Source organism: Populus euphratica, unplaced genomic scaffold (genome assembly GCF_000495115.2).
Source record: "Populus euphratica unplaced genomic scaffold, PopEup_1.0 scaffold1593.1, whole genome shotgun sequence".
NCBI lineage: Eukaryota > Viridiplantae > Streptophyta > Magnoliopsida > Malpighiales > Salicaceae > Populus > Populus euphratica.
In genome coordinates, this window is record NW_011501445.1 from 22,914 (window position 1) to 41,305 (window position 18,392).

Genomic DNA, 18,392 nt, shown 5'->3' on the forward strand with positions numbered 1-18,392 from the left:
GCCAATGGGGCAAGAAGCTTCGTGTGGAGGGAGATTGGCGGCACAAATGAATGGAAAATTGCCTTCCCAGGCATTGAATCCAAAAGAGCATGTTAGTGCGATCATGTTGCGAAGTGGGAAAGAACTTGAAGAGAAAAGGTTGAAAGAGATTGAGATGGAGGAAGAAGAAGAGATAGAAATTGAATTGAATACAAAGAAGAAACATCCTTCTCCTTTCCAAACTGAAACAACGACCAACACTCCAAAGGTAACTCCTCACTCAATGAATTCCAGTTCTAAAGCAATTCCACCCTTTCCTGTTAGTTCTTCTAGGTCAAAGAAAGAGGACAAAGAAAAAGATATTTTAGAGGTTTTCAAGAAAGTAGAACTCAACATTCCTTTGCTTGATGCTATCAAGCAAATTCCCAAGTATGCCAAATTTTTGAAGGAGTTGTGTACTACCAAGAGAGCTTTCAAACTGAAAGGTCATGAAATGGTAAGTATGGGTGAAGTTGTGTCTGCTATTGTTCAAAAGAATATGCCTTTAAAGCAAAAAGATCCAGGTGCGTTTACTATCCCATGTGTTATTGGTAATGCTAGTTTTAAAAGAGCTTTATGTGATTTAGGTGCATCCATTAGTGTTATGCCTAAACATGTTTATGATTCTCTTAGTCTGGAACCTTTGAATAAAACTAGCATTGTAATACAACTTGCAGATCGTAGTTTTGTTTACCCACTTGGTGTGATAGAAGATGTCCTAGTCAAGATTGATAGTTTGGTTATTCCATGTGATTTTTATATTCTTGATATGGAACATGATTCTTATGATTTATCAACCAACACTCCTATATTGTTTGGGAGACCATTCTTGAAAAATGCCAATACAAAGATTGATTATGGTAAGGATACTTTGTCTATGGAGGTAGGAGATGAAAAGATTGAATTTAATTTTCATGATGCAATGACATATCCTTATAACAATGTTTATTCTATCACATGTTATGACCAAGTTGATAAGTGTATGCAGCAGGTTTGTGATTTTGATAGCGAAGATGGAGTAAGCATAGCTTTGAGCTATGGCTATGATTTTACCAAGATAAAAGAGATGGAGAGGCATATATGTGTTCCCCAAAATGTGCATGAATCAGCATTGGCTTTACAAGCTTCGCAAATTATCCTGTATGGTATAACCAACACCTGAGCTATGAAAGGAACTTGATTTGTTGTTAACATAAGTTATAATCATGAATGCTTGACGAGATTTACAAGTATTAGCATTAATTAAATAAGATGACTAATGTAATCATGTTAACAATATATAATCTGATTGGAACCTCCTTTGTGTGTGGTTTCCAATTCAATAATAAGAGTTTATACTATACTTGTTTGATATACCATTAGTGGAACCTCTAACCTTGACATTTGTTATTATTATTGTTTAATCCTTACATTAATATTCCATCTCCAAGTTCTCATCATCATCTTCTTCTTCTCTTTCTTTACTTGAAGTTTGTGAATTGTCACTCTTCCAACTAAAATTTTGGTGATTTCTCCAATCAGGATTGTATGTTTGCGAGTATGGGTTATGATTGGGCCTTTCGAAACTGTTTAAAGCATGGGCTTGTTCATGGAGACATTCCTTAAAACAAGGCAAGGTTGGATAGTTATTGGTTGAGTGTTCATTTGTTTCACATATTTGACACATAATGTTTTCAACAGATTTTAATTGACCACTCTTTTTCAATTCTAGTGCCTCGACTTTTCTAGCTAAAGATGCAAACTTGGCTTGAAGGTCATGATCTTCCCTAAGGTTGTACATACCTCTACTAGATGTATGAGGTTGATGCTTGACCGCTTTTTATGATCGACTTGTTTTTAACTCGCAAGTGCATGAGTGTGCAATGTAGCAATTAACTCGGTAAGATCGAGGTGATATCCACAAAGAGCTAGATTTGGAAATTAAGCTAGGTAACAAATAAAACTCAAGAGAAATTAAATTAACAATAACTTGGTTGAAAATAATTGATGGATTTGTTTTCAAAGATGAAAAAGTGTAAATAGATTTTAAATGACAAGAAAAAGTAAGTCTTGGTCCAAATCAATTTTAATGGTAATGTATTGGTGATTTCTTCAACATATATAAGATAACTCAACCTAATATCAATGATGGTGATATTAGATCGGAACTTCAACATATATAAGATAACTCAACCTAATATCAATGATGGTGATATTAGATTGGAAGATATTACAATGAAGTTTAAAAGGATGAAGATTGATTATTGCTTAAGAATGAACAAGTACTTTCATATTAAGTAAGACATTGAATCAAGCAATCTCTATACCAAAACTAAAGTTTATGCATAAAAATTCAAGATTATAACATTACCTAAATGATTTCTAAAATTTCTTTGCAATAATAAAACATTCATGAAGAAAATAAGAAGATAAACATTAAGATTCATTCATATCCTAAAGAACTCACCTCAACCACCATCATTCTTGATTTGGATCCAAGAAAGAGATTAGCCAACCATGATTATGTGTAAGAACACTTTAATAAACATGAAATAACTTGAATCAAACTAAAATAATAAGTTTTACAAGCTAAAGAACTAAAATCTACAAAGAAGAACACAACACAATTTCAGAAAAAGTTTGGACACAACTTTGGAAAGTAATTTATAGGAAATTTTGTCACCTTTTCAGATCATTAAAGAACAGCTCATTTGGACTCCTGAGTCAAATGTTATGGGCAAAACACCGAAAGATGTTCTGAAAAATCAAATCAGGCCAGCTTTGCAACCACTTAATATAGACTTTAATGTTTGATACTAACATGTTTTATATTTGTTATCTTATTCACTCTTTAATACTTTGCTTGTTAAATGACTAATCTAGATTTATGTTGTATAACACTTGGTATAGCAAATACTTGGCACTCTCATAGCCCATACTGTATGATATAACCGATACTTAAGCTATGAAAGGAACTTGATTTATTGTTAACATAAATTATAATCATGAATGCCTGATGAGATTTACAAGTATTAGCATTAATCGAATAAGATCACTAATGTAATCATGTTAACAATTTATAATTTAATTGGAACCTCTTTTGTGTGTGGTTTCCAATTGAATAATAAGAGTTTATACTATACTTGTTTGACATACCATTAGTGGAACCTCTAACCTTGACATTTGTTCTTATCATCGTTTAATCCTTACATTAATATTCTATCTCAAAGTTTTCATCATCATCTTCTTTTTCTCGTTTTTTTTCTTTATTATTATTATTATTATTATTATTGTTTTTGTTGTTATTGTTATTGTTGTTATTATTGTTATTGTTGTTGTATTATTGTCATCTATAATTTATACAATCAACCTTTCTATGGTTCGACCTCGGTTTTGTCGGGTTATTTATTACTTCGACACTCCTGTACTTGGAAGAAGACATCAATCTTTTAGTCGTGTCACTATACAATCTCTCTCCATGGTCAACTAGAAATATCCTGACCTTTGTATTTGTTTCGCCATTGTGTGGCCATTGGCATGTGCAGCACAAATCCCCTCATGGACTTCTTTTAGCGCTTGTTCAATCTCATTTTCATTCAGACAGTTGAGCAGAGTCCTATCAAATGACCTTTTATATAAAATTTCTCCATCTAAGTAAAAATTCATGGTCATTCTCCTTAAAGTCTTTTCATCTATCTTGGAAATCCCTGGAGAAACTTCTTGATGTCATTATACCATGGTTTCCCATTTGGAGATTCTTTAAATGGGCTTCAAAGCTTCTGACTTCGATATCTATTGGCTAGATCTTGCTTTTAGCATCAACTTGTGTCATTGAAGCTAAGGTTGCCAAGGCATCAGCAAACTGATTCTTACTTCTATTTATATGGGTTACTTTGATTTCTTCAAATTCATCGGTTAACCTCAAGATATAATTTTGATACAACTTTAATTTCTAATCCTTGGTTTGCCACTCTCCTTTGACTTGGCAGATGATTAGTAAGGAACCCCCAAAGACCTCAAGCTTCTTGGCTTTAAGTTCTAAAGCAGCTTCCAAGCCAATGATGCAGGCTTCATACTCAGCCGTATTATTGGTACATTCAAACAATAACCTTGTTGAAACATGATACTGTTTATTTTCTAGGAAAATTACTACAGCTCCTACGCCATTTTCTGATACATTTACTGCACCATCAAAATAAAGGGTCCACTAATCACTTTCCCCACCTTCATTCTCGATTACTATCACATCTTCATTTGGGAGGTCAAAGTTTAGAGGCTCATAGTTTTCCATAGCATGATCTGCAAAATGATTGGCAATTATACTTCTTTTTACAGCTTTTTTTGTCATAAAGACAATGCTATATTCTACCAATAACACTTGCCACCTTTCTATTCTACTTGAAAAATAAGTTTTTTCATAGATATACTTGAATGGGTCTAATTTTGAAAACAACCAGGTTGTGTAGTATAGCATATACTGCCTGAGTCTTTTTACACTCCAAACCAAGGCACAAAAAGTGTTATACAACATAAATCAAGTTGAGTCGTCACACAAGCAAAGTATTAAAGAGTGAACAAGATAACAAATATAAAACATGTTAGTATCAAACATTAAGGTCCATATTAAGTTTACACTATACTTATTCTTCCACCATTAGTGTAACCTTTTCACCTTGACATAATTAACTTAGCTAGACATAATGAAAGAAAGGAAAACAAATAAACAAAATAAGAACATAAAAGTTAACTAAGTAAAGGAAAGGAAATGAAAGGCATAAACTTAATATTAATGAAAGCTAAGCATAAACATTACAAAAAATACAAAGAGAGAAAGGAAGCGCATGATCTTGATCTGGAAACCAAGATGCCTAAATGCATGGCGAATGCCTCCTTTTATAGGCCAAAATTGGGAACTATTGATTTGATGACTATTTGATAAGTGGGTGGCCAACTTTTGACTTGGTGACAATCCTTATCTTCTCTTGTCTGCCCCAAAAGTCATTGATAACGTCAAAACTGGAGCCAGGTGCAAACATGAAAGTTGTAGACAATTGTCTCAGCTTTCTTGTGTAAAAAATTCAGCTCATTTGGACTTCTAGAACTCCAGATGTGGCCAAAATACCGAATAGTGCTCGGGCTGGAAGACAGATTCGGGCTTCTTTGTTATTGTTACAATTTGGACTTGATAATGGCCTTTTTAGATCTTGGGATCCATATGAAAGTTGTAGGCCTATGTCTTACCTTTCCATCCATATAAATTGGACCTAAATCTGAGATCTGTAGCTCCATATATGGCCCAATATGTTAACAATGTTCCGGTTTGGATTGCACCGACATCTCTTCTCTAAGTTTGACCATCTCTTTATCCATGCAATTTAAGTTCCTCAAGTCATCAATCAATCCTTTCATATATGTGATAGACCTATAATATAAATAGACATTTACCACAAATTATAGGTATCTTATATTATTAGATATATTATTATAAAACATGCTTTGGTTAAGGAGTTATTGATACTTCAAGTGCAAAATGATGATATAAAACCATGATAAAAATGCACTTTTAAGTACTAATCACACCCCCCAACCAGCTTATTACTAGTCCCTAGTAATCAAAGCGTAAAATAGAAAAACAATTTGCAAATTCCACAAAGCAAGGTATTCATCATTTAACTTCCATTAATCTATCCAGATAAACAAACTCTCATTAAATTTATATATCTGCTCAATACCACTTAACAAGATATTAATAAACCTTTCTTTTGTGCTCAATGTATCAACACATAATTATGGGGCTTTTCTTGGAAGAAAACAAAATACACCATTAGTGTAACCTTTTCACCTTGACATAATTAACTTAGCTAGACATAATGAAAGAAAAGAAAATAGATAAACAAAATAAGAACATAAAAGTTAACTAAGTAAAGGAAAGGAAATGAAAGGCATAAACTTGATATTAATGAAAGTAAAGCATAAACATTACAAAAAATACAAAGAGAGAAAGGAAGAGCATGATCTTGATCTGAACACCAAGATGCCTAAATGCATGGCAAATGCCTCCTTTTATAGGCCAAAATTGGGAACTATTGATTTGATGACTAATTGATAAGTGGGTGGCCAGCTTTTGCCTTGGTGACAATCCTTATCTTCTCTTGTCTGCCCAAAACGTCATTGATAACGTCAAAACTGGAGCCAGTTGCAAACATCAAAGTTGTAGGCAATTGTCTCAGGTTTCTTGTGTAAAAAATTCAGCTCATTTGGACTTTTTCTTGTGTAAAACATTCAGCTCATTTGGACTTCTAGAACTCCAGATATGGCCAAAATACCGAACAGTGCTCGGGCTGGAAGACAGATTCGGGCTTCTTTGTTGTTGCTACAATTTGGACTTGATAATGGCCTTTTTAGATCTTGGGCTCCATATGAAAGTTGTAGGCCTATGTCTTATCTTTCCATCCATATAAAGTGGACCTAAATCTGAGATATATAGCTCTAGATACGATCCATTTACCGAACAGTGTTCCGGTTTGGATTGCACCGACATCTCTTTTCTATGTTTGGCCATCTCTTTATCCTTGCAATTTAAGTTCTTCAAGTCATCAATCAATCCTTTCATTTATGTGATAGGCCTGCATTAAAAATAGACATTTACCATAAATTATAGGTATCTTATATTATTAGATACATTATTATAAAACATATTTTAGTTAAGGAGTTATTGATACTTCAAGTGCAAAATGATGATATAAAACCATGATAAAAATGCACTTTTAAGTACGAATCACTATGTAATTTAGGCGCCCGAGGAAACTTCTTACTTCCTTTTCTGTCTTAGAGGCAGGCATCTCCTGAATAGCTTTAGCTTTATCAGGATCAACTTCTAATCCTCAACCACTTACTATAAAGCCCAATAGTTTTCCTGTTTTCACCTCGAATGAGCATTTTGCAGGGTTCAACTTTAGTTGGTATTTTCGCAGCCTTTCAAATAGTCTCCTTAACACTTGCACATGATCTTCCTCCTCTAATTTTACAAGTATGTCATCCACATAAACTTCCACTTCTTGGTGCATCATATCGTGGAACATGGTAACCATTGGTCTTTGATATGTGGCTCCAGCATTCTTTAATCCGAATGGCATTACTTCATAACAAAACATCCCCCAAAGTGTGACAAAAGTGGTCTTCTCTTTATCTTCTTCTGCCATTCTAATTTGATTATAACCAGAGAATCCATCCATAAAAGAATATATAGCATTTCTTATGGCATTATCAACGAGAATGTCTATATGGGGTAAAGAAAAATCATCTTTTAGACTCGCCTTGTTCAAATCTCTATAGTCCACGAATACCTGAATCTTCCCATCCTTTTTTAGTACTACAACCACATTAGCTACCCATTAAGGATATTGGACTATATCTAGAAACCCTGTATCCCACTGCTTTTATATCCCATTTGGGTGGCCTTCCTATAGTGAATTGTACTCTACACACCTCCTTATTTGGTGCCTTCATCATGAACACCTCTTCACTTGTTGCTTTCTTGATTTGTAACAACCCACAATTCATCATTTGCATCACTTTTTTATAAAAGCCTTTGCACTGGCTGATCACATGGCCTTCTATATGGTTACACTTACAGCACCTTTCGCTACCCTCTTTATACTTTGCATCTCCCATCATTTGATAGATCCTATCCATTGACACCTTCAAGCTTTTTTAGTGTTTTATTTCTAACACAGACCCACTACCTGAAGCATGATTGGTAAAGGGTTCGTATTCACATTAGGGGCATCTTCAAAGGTTATCCACCCTGCTTTGATTAATTGCAAAAGCTTCCTCTTGAAGGCATTGTAAGTATGGATATTATGTCCAACTATACCGACATGGTATTCGCAAGTGAGATCCGGCTTATACCAGCTGGGGTAAGGTGGTTGTAGGGGTGTCAAAGGCACGTGGGCTACTTGTCCGATACTTGGCAGCTTTTGGTACATTTCATTTAGGGGTAATGACAATAGAGGTAATTGTTCTTGGGTTCTTTGGTAGTTCTTTTTTGGGATATTTTTAGCTTGGTTTTTTACTTGGTGGTTTTGGGGTTCAAGTTTTCTGGCTAGGATCAAAAAGCTGAAATTAGTGTTGGCAATTTGGGGTTAAGAGGATTGAGCGTTATATTTTTGGAATTGGCCTTTCTTATTTTTATAACTATTTTCAACATGATCAATCTCCCACTTTTTTACTCCAAAACCTCTTTTCTCTATGGGTGCGGAGATCCTCCCACTCTTTACTCCTGCTTTATTCATTTTGCTACCGCCACGACATCAATGAATTGTTGAGCCGAACTACCCATCACATGTTTATAGTATGGTGCTTTTAGCGTGTTAGCAAACAGAGCAACCATTTCCTTTTTTAGAAGAGGGAGATGTACCTGTGCTGCCAAATCTCTCTATATCTAGGCATATTCCCTTATGCTTTCTTTATCTCCTTTCTCCAAATTAGATAGGCCGGTTCTATTAGGAGCAATATCCATGTTGTATTTGCATTGCTTGATGAAAGCATCTATGAGGTCCTTCTATGTATGGATCTTGGTATTATCTAACCTCATATACTAGCTGATGTAACCATATTATTCGATTATTTCACTCATATTTACCTAATGTTTTATCCATGTTTTATATGTAAAATGCCTTGATATTCTTTGTTTTATGTTTTGAAGGCACTTTTGGATGAAAAATGCAAAAAGGAGTAAATTGGAGATAATTGGCAGATTTGATGTTCAGTCGATGTTTTGTGCAGAGCGTGATTTCTAGAGATCAAAATGAAGTGATTCCAGTGGCTCTAAAAAGCTAACATCCATACCTTTCTGGAAATGTAATGCAAGAAAAATACAAAGAGGAAGATCATGGAAATCACATCCTTCAAAGTCAAATCCCGTATTCTGCCACTATTGACCTTTGTCCATTCAAAATTCCATATCTGGAGCTATAGAAGTCCAATTAATGCAAACTCAATTTTGTTGGATTCCTGACTCAAAGGTCTAGAAACGCTCCAATTGTCAGCCAAAAATGATGTCAGATGATTTTTCAAAGATGACAACTGAATTCTGCCAGCAATCAGGTTTCGTGAAGAAATGAGTCCAAATTATGTTTCGAAGCTTCTAAACTATCATCCAAGTTATAATTTCAGCAATTTAGCACCTCTAGTAAATCAATCTAGAAGGTCAAGAAAAGTAGCCACCAACCTCAATCCACCAACCTCGAATCACCAACCACAAACCAGCTGAAAGTTGGAATGCTACCATTGTCAAAGAAGGAGGCTACAATGGTGGGTTGTTTGTGGTAACTACTAATGTCAAAGTTTGGCATGTTTGGCAGCCACCATTATTGATAAAGAAGCAAGAGGAGCTGTCATTGAAGCCTATATATAGACACCAAGAGAGCCAAGAAAGAAGAGGAGGGAGTGCAATAGAATCAAAGAAAGGTGGTAGCAACTAGAAGTGAAGAAACACAAAATCTCCTCTCTACATACTAGAAATAATGCTTTCTTTTATCTTTAGGAGTAGTTGTTCAATAAATATGCAAGGCTAAGCTCTTTTCTTGGTTGCAAGGACGCAGAAACTTTCAGATTTCAAGAACTGTGAGATTTATTCTTCATTTATTTTCAGTTTGTATTATGAATGAGTATGATTGTTTTCCTATGCATGTTTTCTATGATTGTTGTTGATAATTGCTAGAGCGGACTCTAAGTTATTATTGTGAACAATCTATTGCTAAGTTTGATATCAGAATCGGAGTTAGGGTATATAAACTTGTGAAGCAACTAAGCTTGATAATTGTGGCGGAACTACGTTATTAAACTTAGGGAAAACATTCGATCAAAGCAACACAAGCAGACAACTTGGTTGTTAAGATTAATGAATTTATCTAGATCTTAAGGCTGCCATTAGATTAAATCATTAGTGCGGACACTGTGATTATTTGTTGGTTAGGGCTAGTTATACGGCGGATCCGTTAATTAACCAAAGTTAAGAAAAGATAAAAATTCAGAATATAAACTGGAGTTTCGTTTTAAGGATCAATTCTGATTTCTGTAGGTGGATGTGTGCTTGTGACCAAGGTTTGTTTTCTTGATAAATTTCAGTTTTAATTGATCGTGTTCATTAGTTTAATTTCTTCCATATTTTAGATTATCACAAATCAAAACCCCCCAATTGCATAACGTATAGCATAAAAATTTGAACTAAATCTTCCTTGTGGGATCGATCCCTTGCTTGCTCTATACTATCTTGTGTGATTTAAGTGTAAGGGTAATTAATTTGTGCGACCGCGACATCGCAACACTAGCTCAACGCAAATCCACTCAAGTTGTCTTGGAAGAAGTGCATTAGTAACTTCTCATGTGTACTATTTTTGTCATTTTATTGCAATACGATTTAAGATGGGTAACAGGGCATTGAGTTCCAATATATTTGATAAACTCAGGCACTCAAAATTTCTTTGGTACGACCACATTAGGGACTAAGCATATTTTTACGGCTCGTACTGGGTCATATAAATCTACTCCTTCAATAGCCCTAATCCTAGCTTTTAGTGTTGCCAACTTTTCTTGATCAATGTCATCAAATGGCTTGGTTTTGTGGGATTCATTGGTGAATGCATCTGCGACTGCAAGTGTTGGTGTTGGTGTTGTTGACTGCACAAATGTTGGATTGTGTTAGGGCTCATGTGTTTGTTCTTCTATCATTTCATGATTTGCTGGGAAAGTGGTAGGTCTAGTGGAAGGGTCTTCATCAGAGGTATTTCTTAGTGCTTGCTCGAGGAAGCCGGTGAGGCAAGCTATACTAACCTTTAGAGAATCCAATTCTTTTTGGAAGTGAGCTTCATGATAAGCACGCTCTTCATCTTCCATATTCCTTGCTCGAAGTCGGGTGTTATAGACTCTTTGAGGACCTATATTTCATCTTGGCATATGTATGTGTGTTATAATGAATAAATGTATGAATATGGATGCAAATGGAAAATGTATGTATAAAGATTAAAGAGCTAATTCATGAGTTCCTTTAAACACAGGTACAATCCAAAGTTTGATATACTCAAAGAGGTTTTACCCAAGTCCTTTGATTGATTAAATTCTATACATTGTAAAAGTTCAAAAGTAGGCTTAATATAGATAGTTCATACAAAGTGCCTTTATTCAAATGATATTCCTCTATTGGCTACATTCCTAATGAAAGGGGAAACTTCATTCAAATACTCCTCATACCTATGATGGTTGTTGGCAATCCTAATAGCCTTCACTCATAGCTCATTTGCCTTTCTAGCCACCACGTCAATTAGCCTGTCAGTTTGTTTGATCTTGTAATGGAATAAGGTGTTATCTTGAAGTAGTGCTCCATTACTAGTGGCTAATGATTCATTGCTTGTCTCTAAAATTTGAACCATCTTTACCAATTCATCATACTTGACCTTCCCTTCTTCCTGTTGCTTTTTTGCTTCATGTTGGTTTTTCCTTAACAATTTGCCCATCTTTTTCATTCATTTGTTGATCTAGAGAGGCCTTCATCTCTTCTTCTTTTAGAAGTTGGTTTTCCAGGAATTTCTGATGATTTTTGCTATTGTTGAGCTCAATCCTCAGCTTATCCAACTCTTCTTGGAGATCTTCCTCATTGTTAACTCCTTTTCTTTTGAGCTCTAATTTCATAGATGGCTTATCTTGGGCTCTTCTTTGCTCTTTTTCCTCTTGAAGTATCTTAGATGAGCCACCACTCCTCCATATTAAGTATATAGGGCTAACTAAGAACTCTTTTTGATGTTCTTCCTTATAGACCAAAACAGGCTGCTTCCAGTCATTTCTGATGGCATCTAACTTTTCCAAAGAGCTAGCTTCTTTAAACAGATGGTATATTCAGCTAACCCCAAGTTCATGCCACGTATTGTACTTTTCTAAACTGTCTAGCCACCAATGAAGGTGAGTAACTGATATAACTATTTAAGCCAATCAACATAACCATGCTTTGTCGCCACAACTCATAAGGTAAGATGAATTGCTTACCCAAGGAGCTTTCCATCTAAAATTACTTTAGGGAAGTGCTTGGTCTTTCATCTAAATCACTTCATTCTTCAGTCAACACTAACTCAAGAGGCCTCATGTTAAACCACCAAAAATTATTGAAGATTTTTTTTTATGTTTCCAAATTACTAATTATCCATATGAATAATAGAGGAACATAGCATCACATCGCCCCTTTCCTATGTAGTTTGCAATGATTTAGAGATAGGAAGGTTTCAGTTAAGATAGCTGAAGTAGGGTTATTCTTTGTCTATTCAAATTCTAGGAAAGCGTTAGTAGCTTCAATGCTAATAGTTCCAGCGGCTTTTGAAGGAAATAGAACTAGCCAAAAGATGGCGAAAGCAATTATCTGATATCTTTCTTCACCTAACTTTCCCTTTTCTTTATCTGTCTTTAATTTATTCTCGATCATTTTCCATTTAAACCCTCCATTGAATGTCATGTATCGATCAACTTGGTCCAAACGTATAAGTTTTGCAACTGTTGTAGTTGTACTCTCAATTCTTTGCTTGAAGTACACTTTGTAAGGGTCATTCAAAAAACTCAAGATCTGGGTATACTCTTCAAGAGTAGGGGTCATATCAATATCCCCAAAGGTGAAACATCTATAGCTTGGATCCTAAAAATGCATCAAGGCTTTGACTGCTAAAATCTGAACAAGAATTCTTATTAGATGAGCGATTCTTCCATACTTTTTTCTCAAACAGATTCTCATCTACATATCCCAAGATTGGCGCCAACTTCTTCATGTTGTCTATGGAGCAGTGCACTTCGGTTATGTGTGGTAATTCTTCAACCTTGGTTCTTGAGCAATCCCTTTCCACTAATTACCAAAAAGGTAAAGGAAGTCATGGTCTTAGCTCAAAAATCCTGTAGGGTTCAGACAAATTCTAAGTTATTATATGAGGGATATGTTTTCTAGCTAGTCTTAAAAGGTCTATGAACTGCCTAGTGACTACCTTTCGTGAAGGCAATGTAACGATTTACAAGGAATGGTCAGGCACAGTGTGACCGCTATTACTAAGTAAACACTCAGCCTATATCTGGATGTTTCACGAATCTGAACCCCGACTGAAAGTCATGAGGCAGACCGCTACTCCCCACCTAACCTAGGATTAGGTTTATTAACAAAATTAAAATGCATGCTAAAGTAGTAAAAATGCGGGCTAAAATTAAAGACCAACAAAAACACAAACAATCAAACAAGCGAAGCTTAGTTCGACCAGACAAGGTTATCCCCAGTGGAGTCACCATTTTATCACATGGTGCGAGCCAGCGTGACGTTGTCTGGCGACAACAGAGCCTTTTATCGTGCCTCTAGTGTGAGGTGTTATGTGTTGGAAAGGGTTTTGGATTTAATCATGAAATGATGATTAATATTTAGGAGTCGCCACCTAGTATTATAGTCACTAGGAACCTATGGTCTACGAGAATCTGAGTAAGGGACTGGTTGTGCGAAGGAAAGATGCATCACCCCCAGTGCACCCTACTTAAGGTAAGCTGCATTGTTGTTTGATTGTTTTTTCTAAGTCGGGTATTTGTTGGTCTTTTCTAAGGCTCAAGGCAGATTTATCTTCGTGAGAGAGTCTCTACCTTATTGGGTAAAATCCTAACCGTTTTGAAAGTCTGAATTTTAGCATCACATTTATTTACATCTTATATCTTTAATATCTGAGGGTGTACTTTATTATGTAATTTTACACCCCATAAATATTAAAGTCTACATCTGGATTAAAAAAAGATTGGAAAAATATTTTTGACATGTTGGCCAAATCCTAATAGATAATCATAAATTGATTTATGATATCCATTTTAGGATTTTCTTAATATGAAAAAGATGTAATTTTTATTTTTTTATGAAAAATATTCTTGGAAAAATTTTAGGATTTGGCCGTATGCAACAAAATTTTTTTTTGAAAATGGAAATTGATTTAAAAGTGTTTTTTTTTAGATTTTTTTTGAAAATGTTTTGATTTTTTTATAATTTTAGAGGAAACCGGGTATTTTAATACCAGATATATATTTTACAATGTAAATACACAACTCGATATTATGCAAAATTAGTAAACACACACACACATAGATAATTCACATCCTACATAAACAGAAGGACGTGAATTATATTTCGCGCCTACTGTTCATGTAGTGAATAGTAGAGAGGGGTGGAAGGGAGAAAAAGAAGAAGAAGGAAAGGAAAGGAAAGGAGGCTCACCTGGTTGAAGGTGTCATTGCTGCTATGTTGAGGTGGTTCGGCTGGTGGCTTAAAGGGCATCACTTGAGGTGATGGTGGCCGGAGTTGGTTGTGGGAAGAAGAAGAAGAAAAAGTTGCAGAAAAGAGAGAAAGGCTAGAAGGAGAAGAGAGAGAAGGTCACGATGGCTGATTGGTGGCTAGTTGGTGGTAGAAATGGTGAGGGTATGTCGTGAGGATGGTGGCTGAGGCTGTGATAGTTGGTGGTCGATAGAGGAAGAAAGAAAAAGAAGAAAACTTACAGCGGGGTGAAAAAGGAGAGGAAGGAGATGAGAGAGAAAGTCACGATGCCTGATCTACCACTAGAAAGGAGCTGAGATGATGGAAATGATAGTGGTAAAGCTGTTGATGGTAGTAGTGGTGGTTGAAGGCCATGGTAGAGAGAGAAAGAAAGAAGAAAATTTGTAGAAACAGGCAGAAAAACTGTTTTTTTGGTTGACTTTGGACCCGATTTTTCTCCTCCCTCAAGCCATGAAATCCACCTCTATTTATAGGTGGTGGAAGAGGGCAATCTTGTCTACACTGAAAAACAATTTCAGTCCTTGACTTAGTTGGGAAGGATCCCAACCGTTAACTCAAAATACGTATCATGAGTTACAAATCTGCAGACAAAAGTTGAATGAGTTGGCCCCTTTAGGCTGTCACTAGAGATGATTTATTGTCATTTAGCCTAAACTGATCACATGGTGTTGTAGAAAAAGTGCAGATGATTATTTTCGTATAAAATTTATCAAATTTGGTGAACATAAGGTACATTAAATACAGTTGAAACGTATTTGACATAGGTAACTTAATCAGCTTTTTCAGATAAAAACAAAAAGATAATGAACAATGCCGATTCCTGTTTTTGCCAAAGTTTATTTTAGTCCTCCCTCTTTCAATTGCTTTCAATTGAAACGTATTTGACCATAAAATCTTTTTATTTAATGCAATTTAGCCCTTAATTTTAATCAATTAACTTAGTAAAAATTAAATTTGGTCTCTTAAAATTCTAATATTCTCAATTAAACCCAAATTAAGCTTCAAAACTTAATTTTTCACTAATTAAGCCCCAAATAAAATTAATTTAAGCTATTTAAAGTATAATTAATTCATTGCACTTAATTAAATCCTTTAATTGGACCTAAATTAATTTTTAAACATACTTAAAATTTGACTTGGCCCATGATTAGATCAAATTGGCCTATTTAAAATTTAATTATGTTGTTAGACTTAATTTTTATGCAAATTCATCCAATAATCATTTTATTTAACTTGAATTTGCATTTTGTTTTTCTATTTTGGGTATAATATGGCATAATTAGGCCTTGAATTTCCTCCAACAATTGCAACTTGATTCCCTGGCCTACTTTCTCCACATTGCCAGCCTTTATTATTATTTTTTATTTCTAATTTTTTTTTAAAATGAATTTTGGGGAATAAACCAAAATTGGGTTATGACAGTTAACATAAGTTATAATCATGAATACTGATTAGTACTTAAAACTGCATTTTTATCAAGGTTTTATATCATCATTTTGCAGTTGAAGTATCAATAACTTCTTAACTAAAGCATGTTTTATAATAACACATCTAATAATATAAGATACCTTTAATTTATGATAAATGCTCATTGTAAATGCAGGTCTATCACATAAATAAAAGGATTGATTGATGAATTTAAGAAATGAAATTGAAAGGATAAAGAGATGGCCAAACTTAGAAAAAAGATGTTGATGCAATCCAAACTGAAACACTATTCGATAATTGGGTCATATCTAGAGCTGCAAATCTAAGATTTAGGTTTACTTTATATGTATGGAAAGCTAAGACATAAGCCTATAACTTTCATATGGAGCCCAAGATTTAAAAAGGCCATTTTCAAGTCCAAATTATATCAACAATGAAGAAGTCTGAATCTGTCATATAGCCCAAACACTATTCAGTGTTTGGCCCATATCTGGAGTTCTAGAAGTCCAAATGACCACAAGTTTTTTTCTTAGAAAGCTAAGACAATTTTCTAGAACTTTATTTTTCTCATTGTATTTTTGTAATGTATAATGACATGACGAAAAGATTAATGTCTTCTCCCAAGTGTAGGAGTGTCGAAGTAATAAATAACCCGGCAAGACCGGGGTCGAACCACAGGGAGGTTAATTGTACAAATTATAAACAACAATTATAAACAATAAGAATAATAACAACAACAACAACAACAACAACAACAACAACAACAACAACAACAACAACAACAATAATAATAATAGTAATACTAATAATAATAGTAATAATAATAACAATAAAGAAAAAGAAGGAGAAGATGAAAAAGAAGATGAGAACTTTGAGATGAAATATTAATGTAACGATTAAATAATGATAATAACAAATGTCAAGGTTAGAGGTTCCATTAATGGTATGTCAAACAAGTATAGTATAAACTCTTATTATTCAATTGGAAACCACACACAAAGGAAGTTCCAATCAGATTATATATTATTAACATGATTAAATTAGTTATCTTATTCGATTAATGCTACTGCTTGTAAATCTCGTGAAGCATTCAAGATTATAACTTATGTTAACAACAAATCATGTTCCTTTCATAGTTCAGGTGTTGGTTATACCATATAGTATGGGCTATGAAAGTGCCAAGCATTTGTTGTACCAAGTGTTATACAACATAAATCAAGATTAGTCATTTAAGAAGCAAAGTATTAAAGAGTGAACAAGATAACAAATACAAAACATGTTAGTATCAAACATGTAAGTCCATTTTAAGTTTACACTATACTTATTCTTACACCATTAATGTAACCTTTTCACCTTGACGTAATAAACTTAGCTAAACATAATGAAAGAAAGAAAAATAAATAAACAAAATAAGAACATAAATAAGATAAAAGTTAACTAAGTAAATGAAAGGAAATGAAAGGCATAAACTTGATATTAATGAAAGGAAACATAAACATTACAAAAAAAATACAAAGAGAGAAAGCAAGAGCATGATCTTGATCTGGATACCAAGATGCCTAAATGCATGGCAAATGCCTCCTTTTATAGGCCAAAATTGGGAACTATTGATTTGATGACTAATTGATGAGTGGGTGGCCCACTCTTGACTTGGTGACAATCCTTATCTTCTCTTGTCTGCCCAAAACGTCATTGATAACGTCAAAATTTGAGCCATTCAAAAACATGAAAGTTGTAGGAAATTGTCTCAGATTTCTTGTGTAAAACATTCAGCTGATTTGGACTTCTAGAACTCCAGATATGGGCTAAACACTGAACAGTGCTCGGGCTGGAAGACAGATTCGGGCTTCTTTGTTGTTGCTACAATTTGGACTTGAAAATGGCCTTTTTAGATTTGGGCTCCATATGAAAGTTGTAGGCCTATGTCTTACCTTTCCATCCATATAAAGTAGACCCAAATCTGAGATCTATAGCTCTAGATATGACCTAATTACCGAACAGTGTTCCGGTTTGGATTGCACAGACATCTCTTTTCTAAGCTTGTCCATTTCTTTGTGCATTTCTTTGTCCTTTCAATTTCAATTCTTAAAGTCATCAATCAATCCTTTTATTTATGTGATAGGCCTACATTTAAAATAAACATTTTCAATCCTTTCATTTATGTGATAGGCCTGCATTTAAAATGAACATTTACCACAAATTAAAGGTATCTTATATTATTAGATATATTATTATAAAACATGCTTTAGTTAAGGAGTTATTGATACTTCAAGTGCAAAATGATGATATAAAACCATGATAAAAATGAACTTTTAAGTACTAATCACACCCCCCAACCAGCTTATTACTATTCCCTAGTAATCAAAGCGTTAAAATAGAAAAACAATTTGCAAATTCCACAAAGCAAGGTATTCATCATTTAACAGCCATTAATCTATCCAGATAAACAAAATCTCGTTAAATTTATATACCTGTTCAATACCTCTTAACAAGATATTCATAAACCTTTCTTTTGTGCTTAATGTATCAACACATAATTATGGGGCTTTTTTTGGAAGAAAACAAAATTTTTGTTCTAATGTTTACGGTTAACTTCCTTGGGTTAGGATTATTATTTTTGTCTTTTTTTTTTCTTCTT

General features: G+C 34.3%; 1 long non-coding RNA gene across 1 annotated transcript; it reads right to left on the reverse strand.

Annotated features, from left to right (window-relative positions):
- Nucleotides 1-6,936: 6,936 nt before the first annotated feature.
- LOC105117902 (uncharacterized) lies at nt 6,937-18,149 on the reverse strand. Its single transcript, XR_840829.1, has 3 exons — nt 18,139-18,149; nt 8,270-8,275; nt 6,937-7,015 (listed from the first exon to the last, which is right to left on the reverse strand). It is a non-coding gene; the product is annotated as an uncharacterized LOC105117902 (long non-coding RNA).
- Nucleotides 18,150-18,392: the final 243 nt, after the last annotated feature.